Source organism: Dipodomys ordii, unplaced genomic scaffold (assembly GCF_000151885.1).
Source record: "Dipodomys ordii isolate 6190 unplaced genomic scaffold, Dord_2.0 Scaffold1000003805, whole genome shotgun sequence".
NCBI lineage: Eukaryota > Metazoa > Chordata > Mammalia > Rodentia > Heteromyidae > Dipodomys > Dipodomys ordii.
This window is the reverse complement of record NW_012287422.1, coordinates 9,201-24,374: the sequence shown is the minus strand read 5'-3', so window position 1 is coordinate 24,374 and position 15,174 is coordinate 9,201.

Below are 15,174 nucleotides of genomic sequence, written 5' to 3'. Positions count from 1 at the left end.
TTTCCTGGCTCCCACAGAAAGCTCAGCTGATATTATAGGAATCAGAAACATTGTGCTTCTGCAAAACCCGCATTGCTGCTACTTTGAGTGAATCTTTTTTTGTCATGAGAATTTTTCTTAATGGAATATGGGAGAGTCAGAAAAAAATTATTTAAAGCAGTTTCACTGCTTTTTTTAAACGCTTAAAACGTTTTTCTTTCTTACTCAGTTTATTTAAATTAACTTTATATGCCTAAGAGGGACATTACACAAAACAATCTTTCTATGTATATATTTTTTGCTTATTTCTGTGGTGTCATGTCTCAAATTCCTTAAACTTTTTGACGCTAAGATCCTCATTGTGGCAAATATCCAGAATCGAAGGGAAGGGAAGTGAGAATGGAGATCATCTAATATCTTACATTATCCACTGTCTGGTGCTGCTATTTCCACTATTGGAATTGATGATGGCCAGTTTGCAGATTCATTGTCATGAAACAGCTCTTACATCATTGATAAAACTGAGTAGCTTGGGTTCCATTTATAGCATTGGGCTTTTAGTGTCTGCGTGTGTCTGAAGGGCCCAAAAGCAAGCTCCTCTGCACAGAAGTGAGGTATCCACTCCTGATAGAGTGAGATAATGTGGGAAGTTTTCAAAGGAAGAGGCTATTACTCAGCACTCCTATATTAGAGAATTTGGAGAGAGAGCAAAACAAACCCATAAACTGCCCCAGGAACGTGACCCCTTCCCACTCAATCATTCCTTTTTCAGATAATATAGCTGAGTGTGCTGAGGAAGGCAGCACACTACTTCCTAATTCAGATCTTGTTGCCTGGATTTCCTAGACAATTCCTACTCCCTTCTATGATGGTCTGGCTTAATATCTGACCTTCTCAAGTGTCTTCTCAGAAGGAATTCTGTCTTCCAAAACTAACTGTGGCAAATCTTTTACTCAGTTCACAGATGATCCAGTGGGAACAAATACTAATTGAGTATGCTGCATTGTACATCTTTTAATGTTTATGGAGTATAATTGTAAGTTTTAAAAGTTATATATAAAAACCAGGAGCCAGCTGGTTCATGCCTCTAATCCTAGCTACCCAGGGGTCTGAAATCTGAAGACTGCAGTTTGAAGCCAGCCCAGATAAAAAAGTTCATGAGACTCTTATCTCCAATAAACTACTCAGAAAAAGCTGGAAGTATTGTTGGAACTCAGTTGGTAGAACACTAGCCTTGAGCACAAAGAGGCTCAGAGAGATTGCCCAGGCCCTATTTTCAAGAACCATGGATAGCAAACAAGACCCTATATATACTTAACAAAGTTGTACACATTTTCCTCTTTAGGTCCATCATGATCTCCTACCACAAGACACACTGCAGCTGGAATTTTGTAGTTCATGATTCTACAGCATTGTGGCCTGGGGAGGTCTCTCCTGACAGGTCATTTCTATGAAGATTTGATAGATGGCTGTGTTTTAACAAACTGAGTTTCTGTTCAACTCATGTTTACAAATGAATTCACACACCATCATGGCACCCTTCCTCTGAGCAGGGCTGCTGGTGAATTTAGCATGGATCTCTGAGACACAGACATAATTTCATTTGGCATTATTATTATTATTCCAGGCAAAATAGAAATTGCAGTTGTAAAACAATATATCAATCCCGTTGAAACCCTGGTATTGATTTTCTTCGTAGATTTTGAGACCAGAATTTTTTTATATAGGTACAAATATATCATGGGATAAGCGTGGAATAGTGGACAGCTTTTGATTCTTATGTGTTTATGTACAACAGCTTTATCATTAAACCCCAGTGTGAGCTTTCTAACAATGCCTTGGTACATCTCATTTAGAATCATGAGAAATTAGTGTAGCTTGCTCATTTAAAGGAATCAATTCTCGCATAGTGCAAAAACATTACTAACTTGGGGGCAAATGGCAAGGCTGTGATGAGGTCAGCCTCACCTAATGGATTACACCTCACACCAGTTGCTGGAATCTGCATCTGCAAGCCCTGTTCTCCTGTGTTCTTTACAAACCTCCCAACTTCCCTGATTACAATATAATCTACCAGGAGGCAGATGGCTTATATCTGTAATCATAGCTACTCAAAAGTTGGAAATCCATCCATATGATCTTGACCAGCTCAATTAGAAAAGTCTGTTAAAATTGAGCTTCCAAGTGATTAGTACAAACAAGACTGAAAGTGTGATTCAAATAGTCAAGTGCCAGGCAACTAAGCAGAAGATCCTGAGTTCAACCCTCAGGACTTGTGGGGGGGGGGGTAAGGGGAGAGGAAGCACTATATTCCATCTTGATAGTGTTCAAAGGATGGGGAACTAGTAGGAAGTGTCTCAATGACTGTTGTCAGTAAAGCCCTGGCTTAGAACTCTGTGTATGAAAAGTTGTAGTTGTTCTTCAATGGTCAGACTCAAACTTTATAAAAAGAATAACTTTGTATGTAGGTAGGTATAAATTTATGCTTTGCTCTACTGTGTGAAATCAGAACAAGAAACCACCTTTGGAAACAGAATCAGCAGTATGGGAGGAGGCTGAGGAAGAAGCTTATTCCCTATAGAGTATAGCATCAACCTCCCTGGAATTACAAAGCCAGTAAAAACAAACTCCAGCAAAGCACTGGCTGCGCCTTATGGCAAGTTCTTGTCCCCTGCTATGGCCACCTTCCCCCATGGCTGCTTTGCTCTCCAATCTCCTGTGGCAGTAGCATCCACCAACACATAATGGGATACCGGCATCGGGATGCTTGTTGATCTTTCTTTCCAACCTCATGTCTTAAATTAGTCTAGTTCCATATCCCTAAGTTAATTTAGTCCAGTTTATAAGACCTTAAAAAATACCTGTTGTTTCCAGATTCAATGTGTAAAATCTCCTAGCAGGGGCAGGATTTATCCCTTAGTCAATAATCCTTCAGTCAGTACAAGACAATCTTGGTGCCAAGTTCACTCTGAATTTTCCCTTTCTTGGACATAAGAACTCGCTAAAGTCAATATGATCCTTGGGTCTTCAAAGAGAGAAAGTTGGAAATGCTACATATAATGATCAGATTGTCCTAGAGCCACTGTAAATACCAAAGCAGTTCTGGCTATGTCACCTACAACCGGTGGCAGCAGCCACCCCTGAGTGATATCCAGGCTGTACGTAAGCCTTTACAACCTGCAGCAAGTAGATTGAAAGATTACATTTTCTGGGAGGAGGCTTTTTTTTTAACAAATCTTAGTTTTTATGATTTGCACATTTTCTGTTTGGCAACTTGCAATCTAGAATAGATTTTTGTTATCTGCTCACACATGCAATGTTTTTACTTCTTCCCCATTTATTTTTTTAACTTTAGAAACTTGGTGAATACTTTTATTCAGTTTAAGAAGCCTAATAGTGTAGCAGTAAAGGGCCCAGTCATTGGAGTAGGAGCATCCATATTGGCTCTTTGTGATGTGATTTGGGCTAATGAAAAGGCTTGGTTCCAAACACCCTATACCCCCTTCGTACAGGATCCAGATGGCTGCTCTACTGTCATTTTTCCCAAGATTATGGGAGGCATGTCTGTGAGTACTTTCGTTAAAAAATTATTTTAGACAATGTTTTAAGGACATGTGGTTTGGGTGTTGTTCTACTCAGAGTATCCGGTGTATTCTCTGGGAATATTTCCTCAATCTACTTGGTTCATGTAGTGCGGTGATCCTTCCCAGGAGAAGGCCATTCCTCCCATGAGGAGCCTCCAGATCTGCATAAATCACACTGATACCCAGTTTTCAATCAAGAATTGTTCTTTTACTTCACAAGGTAAAAGCTGCCCTTTTAAAGTGGCAGTGGGAGGCCATGCACCAGTTGCTCACACACCTGTAATTCTAGCCTTTTGGGAGGCTGATACCAGAAATGCAGTTTGAAGCCAGTGTAGGCAGAGAAACCGAAGAGATTCTTATTTCCGTTAGACTGGAAAAAGCCACAAGTGGACTAGTGACTGGAATGGTAAGAGTGCCAGCCTTGAACAAAAATATCCAGGTTAAGAGCCAAAGCATCTGAGTTCAAGTCCTACTATTCACAACTTCATGCCTGCAACTGTACCTATACATCTCCACCAACAAACACACAAAAGCAATTAGGGATCAAACTTTCATAAATAAAAGAAGTGGGGAGACGGTTTCAGTATAAATTTGTGGTTCATTTTTTTCCCTATTGAAATTAGCCCAATCATGATGAGAGATTGTATTTGCGTTTTCTCAATTACATACACCTGTTCCTTAGTTCTAGAGAGAGACTGAGAGAATTGGTAGAGAAGGGCATCTGCAGAGATTGAACTCTGTTGAAGGGAGGGACTGGATGTCAGATTGGATAGGGGAACAAGTGAAACTCCTTTAGCTCCATCACTGAGTGCCCATAGTTTGACCTGGCCAATTATCATGATGCTGTCTTCATACCCAACAATATGGGGGAGTGCAGGAAGACCACTATATCATGGAGAATAACTATAGCTGAGGGAGTTTCAGAAGGAACTGACAGCCCACAGCTGGAGTAGTAGGACCTCCCGTTGGGGTTCATGACTACTTTTACCTCTGTGTCACTGGGACCTGCCTCCTTATGGAGAAACATCCAGGATCCGGGGGTATCACTTCCTTAGGGATCCTACAATGAGAAGAGATAGACAGTACAATTTCAAGCAGTCTTGGGAGCAATGAGAGTACAATGAAGAAGAAAATGTGTGTCTCCTCTCTGAAATTTCAGAAGGTAAGAATAACTGAGGAGAGAGAGCTGTCAGTCACTGCTGAGTGGGTAGGGTTGAGAAGGAAGAACACTGGAGCTGGGAGGAGCCTGTGCAATCCTAATTATTTAGGATGCTGAGATGTGTACTATTATTATTCAGGACCAGCCCAGGCCAAAAGGCGGGTGACATCTCCTCTTAAGGTAGGGATACATATCAACTTCACTACAATAGGAAGCCTAAAATAGGTGAGTCCAGGCCCTATAATATACCTGGATAGTTAATTCCTAGGTATTTTATTTTTTGTGGGGCTATTACAAATGGAGTTGCTTTCCTAATTTCAGCCACACTTTTCTCATTATTGGCATACAGAAAAGCCGTTGATTTTTGGGGGTTAATTTTATACCCTGCTACTTTGCCAAAGTTTTGAATCAGCTTGAGTAATTTGGGAGTGGAGTCTATGGGATTCTTTAAATACAAGATCATGTCGTCTGCAAAGAGGGAGAGTTTTATTTCTTCTTTCCCTATTTGGATCCCCTTTATGTCTGCATCTTGTCTTATTGCTGTAGCTAGGCATTCTAATACTAGATTGAAAAGGAGTGGCGAGAGTGGGCATCCTTGTCTTGTTCCTGAGTTAAGAGGAAATGGCTTTAGTTTTTCACCATTGAGTATAATGCTGGCTGTAGGTTTGTCATATACAGCCTTTATTGTATTGAGGAATGTTCCATGGATTCCTAATTTTTCCAAAACCTTCATCATGTAGGGGTGTTGGATCTTGTCGAATGCTTTTTCTGCATCTATTGAGATAATCATGTGGTTCTTATCCTTGCTCCTGTTGATGTGATGAATAATATTAATTGATTTGCGTATATTGAACCAGCTTTTCATCCCTGAAATGAATCCTGTTTGATCGTGGTGTATGATTTTTTGGATGAAATGTTGGAGTCGATTGGCCAAAATTTTGTTGAGAAGTTTTGCATCAATATTCATCAAAGAGATGGGTCTATAGTTCTCTTTCTTTGATGAGTCTCTGCCTGGTTTTGGGATGAGGGTTATGATGGCTTCATAGAACGTGTTCAGTAGTGAGCTTTCTCTTTCAATTTCATTGAAGAGTTGGAGGAGTATTGGTGTGAGCTCTGCTTTGAAGGCCTTGTAAAATTCCGCTGTAAAACCATCTGGTCCTGGACTTTTCTTAGCTGGGAGGTCTCTTATTGCTGTGTCTATTTCAATGCTTGATATGGGCCTGTTAAGATAGTTTAACTCATCTTGGTTTAGTTTTGGCATGTCAATATTTGCTAGAAAAAGGTCCATTTCTGTCAAGTTCTCAAACTTATTAGCATAAAGTTTTGAGAAGTATTCCCTTATAATGTTCTGAATCTTGGTTGTTTCCGTGGTGATGTTTCCATTCTCATCTCTGAGTTTATTAATTTGGGTGTGTTCTCTTCTTTTTCTGATAAGATTTGCTAAGGGTCTGTCAATTTTGTTAAGTTTTTCGAAGAACCAACTCTTTGTTTTGTTGATTCTTTCTATAGTTTTTTTGGATTCTAATTCATTTAATTCTGATTTAATTTTGATTATTTCTTTCCGTCTATTGCATTGGGGTTTATCTTGCTGTTCTTTTTCAAGGAGGTTTAGATGTGTCATTAAATTGTTAGTTTCAGATCTCTCCAATTTGTTGATGTAGGAGCTCAGAGCTATAAACTTGCCTCTGAGTACTGCCTTTGCTGTATCCCAGAGGAGCTGGTAATTTGTGTGTTCATTTTTGTTGAAGAGCATGAACATTTGGATTTCCTTTCTAATCTCTTCCATGATCCACTCATGATTCAGCAGGGTGTTGTTCAGCCTCCATGTGATGCCGGACTTTCTTTGGTGGCTTTTGGTACTGAGTTCTAATTTTATTCCCTTGTGGTCAGAGAGGATGCAAGGTATAACTTCAATGTTTCTGAATTTAGACAAGTTTGCTTTGTGGCCTAAAATGTGGTCAACAAATCCCCAAAGAAACAACTGCCCAATAAATAAGTGGGCGAAAGACTTAAAGAGAAACTTCTCTGAAGAAGAAAGAAGGATGGCCAATAGACACATGAAGAAATGTTCAACATCCCTAGACATAAAAGAAATGCAAATCAAAACAACATTGAGATATCACCTCACCCCAGAAAGAATGGCAAAAATCAAGAACTCTAATAACAACAGATGCTGGAGGGGATGTGGACAGAAAGGAACCTTACTTCATTGTTGGTGGGAATGTAAACTTGTCCAACCACTTTGGAAAGCAGTATGGAGGTTCCTCAAAAGACTTCACATAGAACTCACCTACGACCCAGCAATCCCACTTTTGGGCATTTACCCAAATGCTTACAAACAAGACCACACTAAAGCTACCAGCACAACTATGTTTATTGCAGTATTATTTACCATAGCTAAGATATGGAACCAACCCAGATGCCCCTCAGTAGATGAATGGATCAAGAAAATGTGGTATATATACACAATGGAATTCTATGCCTCCATCAGAAAGAATGACATTGCTCCATTTGTTAGGAAATGGAAAGACTTGGAAAAAATTATATTAAGTGAAGTAAGCCAAGCCCAAAGACACATAGGTCCCATGGTTTCCCTTATTTGCAATATCTAGTATATGTACGAGTCAAGCGGAAAAGGTCAGATAATGTGATGTCAGGAAAATGAACCCTTAGATATGTATTTTAATGTTTTTTCTTTCATACATGTGTTTCTAACGCATTTATAAGATTATCTCTTTGTTGCTTTGTATGTCCCTCCCCCACAGTATAACCCCTGCTTTCACTATATTTGATGTCAGTATAACTTGTGGAGGAGATGGGGAAAAACCAGTTGTTTAAGGATACAGGTGGATCTGATGCAACAATGAGAAGTACAAGTTGTCATATCCAAAACGAGCTTTACAACGTCGGTGGGGGGGGGGGGTAGGGGGGGAGGGGAGAAGGAGAAGGATTGGGATGGGGGGGAGGGGGGAGGCTGGGAAGGGATGGGAAGGGTAAACAAAGGAGGAGGCTGCAATGCTTGGTAAGAAATGTACGCATTATCCTGCCCATGCAATTGTAACCCTTCTGTACAGTATGTTCACAAATAAAATAAAATTTAAATTAAAAAAAATATAAAAAAATATACCTGGATTGGAAGCAAAACCACAACTGAAAAATGACCAGCACAAAATAGTAGTATAACTCACCTACCGACCAAAACCAAGACTCTGACTTCTAACAGGAGTAGCATGGACAAGTGTAAGCTTGGGGACCTCGGTGTCCCAGTGTGATTCACAGAGATGGGTGTAGCATCTGTTGCTCTGTGGACTCCTGGCAAGGAGGAAGAGTCCTTCCACATCCCTCAATCCATGCCTACAAAGACAGCAAATGCTGAGTGGATCCCCTCACAATGTCTAAGCATGGAAGTTTGGTGGGCACTTTTGTTCCTTAAAGGGAAAGAGAGCAGGGATATGCAGGACCAAACAGACTCCTGAGTGAGAGAAGGTCAGAGGGACGCAATGGTGAGGTTGGCATGGGGTTTGTGTTTAGTGACTAATATGACTTCATTGGAAATGTTCTGGCTTTGATTATGACATGTGCATCGAGGGAGAGCTAGGGTAGTCCAGGGAAACACTCGTTTAAATTTTCCATAGGTTGAAACTTACTCTAAAGTCTAAGTTGTTTTTGAAAACTGAAATGTGGAAACATTGAAAAAAGCACACAGCCCCCCAGCACTGGCATTGTTCTCTGTAGATGTACCTGCCCTAGCCACCCTTCTACTGGTGGGTGCTTGTCCCCAGGGTGCCTCATGCCCCATCCCTTTGTACTGCTCAAGCCAGAATAGCTACTGTTGGGTAGGGAGGATCAGGAACCCCTGTTGCACCATGTACCAACAGGGCCTCCTTCCCTTGGAGGCACAGCACATTACACAGCTCTGCAGCACCCTATCATTGCTATGAATTGGAACTTACAACACTTGAGCTTTGCCTGCATTAGGCCCCCACAGCTTCAGAACAGCCTTTTGGGTTCTTCTGAGACCTGGAGGGCAAGACAGGGAGGCCTGGAATGCAGCACCTGTTCCCGTTGGAGCAGTGAGTTTTCCACAAGGAGCTAACAGGCTGAGAACCTTGGGAATGAGCAGTGCAGGGTGGCTAAAACTTGGTACTCCCTGCTAACATGCCAGGCATTCACTGACGTTTATATGCTAGCCCTCTGTGCCCACCAAACCATGGCCACTTGGTGTGTTGTCTGATAAGGCAGGAAGTGATTGGCCAGCAACCAAGAATGACCAGTGTCAATGGGTTCATATAGTTGAGTGTACTGTCCCTTTATGAGAAATCCCTTCTAGATGTGAATGTACTGTTACAATTGACAACTCTTTCCATCAACCCATCCCTCCATTTATAACTCAATTCACATCTTATGCTCTATGCCTAGCAGTCCAGGTTCACAACCAGTACTGTTCAGACGCAATACTTTGACATCAAATAAATGACCAGTGCAGCCCCATTTAGGTTTTTTCCTCTTTTTTTCACTATAGGATGATAGCGTATAAAAGTTGCCAGTCCCCTCATTGTCCTGCATGCCCACACTGTCTGACCACAACCAATCCTGAGCCACTTCTAAAAGCCATAATTCTTAGTAAAAAGGTGTCTTCTCAGAAATCACATGCCAAGTTTTAGGCGCCTGTCTTTTCTTCACCTGTACCCTGGCATACCTTCCTTGGGCAGATTATTACAGTTTGCTGATACTTGGCAAGCAAACTGAGAAGTGTAAGGGTTGGGCTCAGTCTCAGCCTCCCGCTTCCCTGAAATCCAAGAGTCCCACAAAGACAAGAAAGTATTCTGCCCTCACATGTGAGGACCATTTTAAGCACATGATGGTATGGGGTAGGTACCATAGTACTCCACCTGACATTAAAATGCTGTTTTTTCCATTTTACTTTGTTGTGTGCACCTGGTCCAACCAAATTAAGGGTGGATCTGTAAGCTCATTGTGAATTATTACTGAAGAAGTTGACTTGCTAACAATTAAATGCTAATTCTTTCACTAAAGAATCTATTTGAGGAACATGTTATGATCACTCTAAGCAAAAATCTGGGGAGTGTGTGGATGTGCAAAGGTACGGGAGGATGAGGGTAAAGTAGAGGAAAGACTAAGTAAATTTGGATAAACACCAACTAGTCAAATGGCATTTTGGAATTGGAATCTTTGTACTGAATGTTGACAGTGGTAGAATTCTTTTTTTTTTCATTGTGAAAATACTGTACAGAGGGATTACAATTACATGGGCAAGATAGTAATTACATTTCTCATCAAGCATTGTAGCCTCCTCCTTTGTTTACCCTTCCCATCCCTTCCCATCCTCTATCCCCCGCTACCCAATCCTCCCCCCGCCCAAGTTGTAAAGTTCGCTTTTGACATGACAACTTATTCTTCTCATTGTTGCAACAGGTCCAGCTGTATCCTTATTTAAACGACTTGTTTTTCCCCTTACCCTCAACAAATTATAGCAACATCAAATACAGTGAAAGCAGGGGTTATACTGTGGGGAAGGGACATGCAAAGAAACAAAGAAATAATCTTATAAATGCGTTAGAAAACAAATGCATGAAAGGAAAAAAACATTTGAATACATATCTTAGGGTTCATTTTCCTAACATCACTTTATCTGACCATTTCTGCTTGACTCATACATATACTAGATATTGCAAATAAGGGAAACCATGGGACCTATGATTCTTTGGGCTTGGCTTACTTCACTTAGTATAATTTTTTCCAATTCTTTCCATTTCCTAACAAATGGGGCAATGTCATTCTTTCTGATGGAAACATAGAATTCCATTGTGTATATATACCACATTTTCTTGATCCATTCATCTACTGAGGTGCATCTGGGTTGGTTCCATATCTTAGCTATAGTAAATAATGCTGCAATAAACATAGTTGTGCTGGTAGATTTAGTGTGGTCTTGTTTGTAAACATTTGGGTAAATGCCCAATAGTGGGATTGCTGGATCATAGGGGAGCTCTATGCGGAGTCTTTTGAGGTACCTCTATACTACTTTCCAAAATGGTTGAACGAGTTTACACTCCCACCAACAATGAAGTAATGTTCCCTACTGTCCACATCCCCTCCAACGTCAGTTGTTATTAGAGTTCTTGATTTTTGCCATTCTAACTGGGGTGAGGTGGTATCTTAATGTTGTTTTGATTTGCATTTCTTTTATGGCTAGGGAGGTTGAGCATTTCTTCATGAGTCTATTGGCCATCCTTCTTTCTTCTTCAGAGAATTTTCTCTTTAAGTCTTTAGCCCTCTTATTTATTGGGCAGTTGTTTCTTTGAGGATTTGTTTTTGGGGGATTTAATGTTTTGAGTTCCAAGTATATTTTAGATGTGAGACCCTTGTCCATTGTATCTGCCTGCTATTCCTCGTCTTCTTTTTCCTAATTGATGGTGCCTCTGAACTATACAAATTCCTGTGAAGGCTTTTTATAGTATTGCATTCAATGTATCGATTGTTTTGATGGAAATTAATACGTTCTTGATGGTGTGTACTGTTGTTCACGATTGAGGCATGGTTCTCCTTTTATCTGTATTTCAAATTTTTTGTAAGTTTTAATTTTCTTTTTAAAGTATGATGTATTTTTGTTAGTGTGAATTTATTGGGCTGTTTTGGTGTAAAAAACACTGGGGATTGAACCCATACCTTGTTTATGTGAAAAAAAACACATTCTACCACATAAGTCACAATGCAGCTATGGCAGTTTTTTTATTGGTTTTTGTTTTTATGTTTGTTTTTCTCTGCCCTGGAGCTTGAATTCTGGGCCTGGTCTTTGCCCTTCTAGTATACAGCTCAAGGTTAGCAGTCTACAACTTTAGCTACAGTGCCACTTCCAGGTTTCTGAGTGTTTATTGATGATAAGAGTCACATCACTTTTCCTGCCTGGGCTGGCTTTGAACCATGATCCGTAGATCTCATCCTCCTGAGTAGCGAGAGTTAAATACATGAGCCACAGGCACCTGGCTATGGTAGGTTTTTCTAAAAAAAAAAACAATGTAAATTACTCATTTTTGTCTTTCTAATTTAATATTTTTATCTTTTTTATCATCCTGTGGGATAGAATATAGGACCCAGTGTATGTATGTATGTGAATGCTTCTGTGTGCATCTGTGCCAATGCTGGCGCTTAAATTTCTTTAACTTGTTCCAAGCAAGGCTGTAACATTTGAGCCACAGCTCTACATTTAGAGCACTTTCGCATGTTAATTGGGGATAAGAGTCTCACGGACTTTCCTGCCCAGGCTGGCTTTCAAGCCATGATCCTCAGATCCCAGCATCCTGAGTAGCTAGGATTATAGGTAAGTCATAAGTACTCAGCTATCATTTAGTTATGATGAGATATTCACAATGCTTCTTAGCACTTTTTATTCAGTTTGTAAAGAAATTTCATTATTTGTTTCAGCATACATTATTTATACAAGATGAGATATTTCCATATATGTGTACAGTGTACCCCAATCTAAGTCATTCCTTTTATCATTTTATCTTTTTTCCCCTATCTTAAATCCTTTTCAATAAGTTCTTTTTGTTCTATTTTATATAGTATCATAAAGTTTTTTGGCAATATACATCCTTAATTTTCCTCTTCATTTACCTCTTTATCCCTGCTGGGTATCCTGGTACAGGAGCTGGTCAAACATACCTTTACAACTCAAGAGTAGAAACAAAGTTTATTGCATTTTACCCTGCCTTTGCTCCTATTTTCTCTTCATGAGCTCTGAGATTTAATCTGTTATTTTCTTTTTAAAATCTTCTTTTAGGAACTCCTATAGTAATGATAGTTTTACTTCTTTGTCTGGAAATGCTTTGAATTTGCCTTGATTTCTGGAAGATATTTGTTTTCACCCCTGTGTCTTCTGACAAAAAAAAAAACTTTTTGGGAAGTCATGGGGCTTGAACTCTGGGCCTGGGCACTGTCCCTGAACTCTTCAGGTCAAGGCAAGTGCTCTACCACTTGAGCCATAACACCACTTTTGGTTTACTGGTGGTTAATTGGAGAATGTCTCATGGAATTTACTGCCCGAGCTCAGAGCTCAGGCTCCTGAGTAGCTAGGATTACAAGCATGAGCCACTGGTACCTGGCAAATATTTTTTATCTATAGTTAAGGGGCCATTTTTCTTGCATTGATTACAAAAATGATTTCTTTAGGGTTTTTGTTTTTGTTTTTGCATAGTTAGCTTACATTTTGTTAGGTTGATGTTTCTTTGTGGTATTTCCATGTATGCATATATTGCAGTCAGGTCAGATTCATTTCCTCTATTCTTCTAATCCCCTGAGCTGACTCCATTTTTACAGTTTTCAGTGGATTCCTTTCCATTATTGTCATATTTCCACGCAGCTTCCAAACAGAGGAATGGCAGCTGAGTGGAGGAGAGCAGAGGGAAGGGTGAGGACAAGGCCAAGATGGAGCCATGGAGACAGGGAAGCGCAAACCACCCGCGATGGGTTGGTCGCCTGCCATGTCATCCAGGCATGGCTGATGGGGACAGCATCCAGTGTATGGCGGCCTGTGTGGTGCTTCCACTCTGGGATGTAGCTGTGCTGTTTGACAAGGTTACCATGACCCAGCAGGGATGGCTGAGCAGTCTCCAGGTAGAGACTCCTCCCCGGAGGTCTAACGTGGTCTCCATAAAACCCACCTTCGCAGCAGGTTGTATGGTAGCTCAGTTATCCAGTCACTTGACGCTTTTCCTTTCTTAAAAAGTCTTTTGAAGCCAGGCGCCAGTGGCTTACACCTGTAATCCTAGCTACTCAGGAGGCTGAGATCCAAGCATCGTGGTTCAAAGCCAGCTCCGCCAGCAAAGTCTGTGAGACTCTTATCTCCAATAAACCACCAGAAAACTGGAAGTGGCACTGTGGCTCAAGTGGTAGAGCGCTCACCTGGAGCTGAAGAGCTGAGGTACAGTGCCCAGGCCCAGAGTTCAAGCCCCATGACCGACCAAAAAAAGGGAAAAAAAAGCCTTTTGAAAATGGATGCTTATTAAGCTGTCATCTTCACTCAGAAGATGGTACTGGGGTGTGGCGGGAATTTGTACCAGAACCAAAGTTCTGTCGTGTTTTAACATCCTCTCATTAATACTTTTCAAACATTTTTCAATTACAGTGATGCAAGTAAGACATTGTGAACCAGGACATGTACAATACATGCATGTATGCACAACACACACACACACACACACACACACACACACACACACTTTCCCCAACCAGTATGGTTATGAAGACACATACATTCCCGCTTCTCTTCTTCTGTCTCCTCCCTTGGCTTCCCCTTCCCTTCTGACTATTTCACTGAAACAATGCTGATCACAACCCTCTTCTTCTTCCATCCCTGTAGCCTTACCAGCAGCCATCTTGGGATGTCCATTCAGGTCACAAGTTTCTCAAGACTGAATCTCCCTTTGCTGATGTTTGGGGAACATGAGTTTCTGTCCTTGTCATCCCCCTTGACAAGTATTGACTAAATGCCCACAAGCACTTTGCAGAAGAGTCTGGCTCTGCCCCTAACCAGCTCCCATTGCCAAGAGGAAAGGCAGGTACAGGGCACAAACTAATCGTCTTTGACCTTTCCTGTCTTCCTTGTGAGATTAATAAGAGCATGGAACAAGTGAGTTGAATGTGAATGAAACTTGCCAGGAGAGAGGTGGTGAGATCTTTGTCAGAGGCATTATGGAATAGCAGAAAAGAAATTCCTAAAGCACTGCAAGTTCTAAACTCAGCTGTGTTGCTTATGAGCCTTATATTTACAAGCTGATTTGTCAAGACCACTGGTGCCCTCATTTGTACAGTGATAGGGAGTCCCTGGAATGTGGAGTTGTTTTTTGGATGTGTAAATATACATGTAATTACCCGTTGAACATCCAACATTCAGTAACCGAGCTTTGGGAGTTTAAAAAAAAATTATTATTAGTGACAGAAACCAAGTAGCTAAGATAAATAAAAAAGGGACTTTGTTTGCAGAATCTCATGATAGCTCAGAAAAAGACAACCCAAAAGTCAAAGGAATAACCAAACAACTAGGATATAGGAAGGAGCATACAAGAGGCTCACAGGCATTTATAGACAGTAGGAGAGGATTTTTTTTTCTCAAGAAAATACTCTTGGAGAGGATCGAGACAAGATGGCGGAGGAGAAGCTGGAATCTGAACAAGTTCTCGCATAGAAAGCAGTTTTAGAGTTCCAGTGAACAGTCCCAAGCCAGAGAAACACACCAACTGTGCCATCACAGGACAGAGAGTTAGACAGGAGAGGGAGAGCCAAGGCAAGAATACACATCTGATTGCTAGCCGGCAGCCGCTGCCGGTGGCAGCAGCAGCAGGGTCCGGTGGAGACTGCATACCTGAGCACTCACACAGAGAGTCCGGGACGAAGGAGCCAGACGCAGCGAGCGAGCGGATTCTACTCAAC